The sequence below is a fragment of the Octopus bimaculoides genome, chromosome 19 (assembly GCF_001194135.2).
Source record: "Octopus bimaculoides isolate UCB-OBI-ISO-001 chromosome 19, ASM119413v2, whole genome shotgun sequence".
Classification (NCBI taxonomy): domain Eukaryota; kingdom Metazoa; phylum Mollusca; class Cephalopoda; order Octopoda; family Octopodidae; genus Octopus; species Octopus bimaculoides.
Window position 1 is genome coordinate 10,315,277 of NC_068999.1, and position 1,965 is coordinate 10,317,241.

Below are 1,965 nucleotides of genomic sequence, written 5' to 3' on the forward strand. Positions count from 1 at the left end.
TATATATATGTGTGTGTATATGAATGTATGTATAAGGATATATAAGGATAGGGGACATGTATATATATAAGGATATATATAGATATATATAAGGATATATATATATATATGATATATATATAAAAGTATGTATATATATATATATATATATACACACACACACACACACATATATATATATATATATATATATAATACAAAGAATATATATGCATGTATACACACATACATGTACATACTTACATCTACATGTGTATATAGATGCATATCAGGGTACAGTACGTTAGAACAATGAACTACAGACCATATAGACATAAGAACATATTTTTGTGTATAAATACTTGAAATATATTTGTATATACAAACACAAACAGACACACACACACATATGTATACATGCACAAATATTGAAATGTCATTTTAACAATACATATTCCATCTGAAATCAAATGAGATTCTTATTATTATACACCTACAGTAGCTAACCCTCATCGGACCTCCCACCTCCAAAACTTCTAAAGTATAACATCCCGGTACCAGTCTAGCCGTTGTCTGCACAAGCCACGGATTACAGTGTACGTGTATACTGGCCACAATTTAGTACTGCCTGCTGTCCAGAGCCTTAACTAGTAGTGCTAGGGCAATTAAACAATAATGGCTTTGTACTGAGCCATTATTAAAACAATTTTTCTCTCATTTTTGATAATGCCTGTTTATTAACTTGATACCAGAAAACTATATGTATATAAATAAGCACAAGCACGTCCGTGCGTGTGCTTAGATAGATAATTTATATATACGCTTTTTTTTATATAAATAAATTCATCTAGCATATGTATTTATGATAAATACAACAAAATACGATCATATGATAAATACAGCAAAGTATCCGCCTGTTATCCAGCCGTTTATCCCTCCTAGCATATTTTTCAATAATGCATATATATTATAAAATGATACTATTAATTTTATTTGGTAATTGGAAGAAATTTTAGAGCATCCTAGAAAATGCTTTGCATTAATTGATCAGGTAATTTGCCTAACAGGTACAAATCCTACAGGAACATCTTCACCTTTCGTCTTTTCATATTCGATAAACTACGGAACCAGAAAAGTACTAAGTTAAGTAATATTAACTAAACTCATCTCATCTAAATTGGTAGCATTGTGTCAAAATGAAGAAAACCAGTGAAATAGCTGCACTGGCAAATGGCTTGGTAAAATTTGAATTAAATATCCGCCGAGGTAATTTCCGGATGAGAGAACTAAGTTACCAGATGTGTACTGTTGTACTTGGTATAAATTAACAGCTCCTCTGGTCTTGTGACTGAATACGGAAATTCTTATATATGAATATTTGATAACTTAAAGTGTATGATTATATACATGTATACATATGTAAAAATAAATTGTTTTATATGTACGGTATATTTATAGTAAATACATGTGTGCGTGTGATTTCTTCAAAATATGATAGATATAGAATTTACACAGGAATAACATAACATTTATATAGCATTTATAAAAACAATATATAGGTAGAATATAAATTGTATATCTATATTTTTGTGATGTATAGATGTAGGTATAGACATATATATTCATGCATACAAAATGATATATGTATTTCATGTACAATATAGGAACACAGATCACAGAATATTTATAATAAACATAAAATTAAAATAACATGCATAGGAATCTTATGACTTCAAATTCGAAGACATTTCGGATATATTAGGAAAATATTAGAATGATATATATTCGTATTTTGTATACAAACACACACCATAAATAAATATTTGCATGTTGCATAACTTACACATATAAACATATGTATGATATACAAATACAAACAGTTATACATACATATGGATACACCATTTCACGGACATATAAAAAATATATTAAGGATTACAGTTAACAAGGTCATACACTCTTTCAATATATATATATATATATATA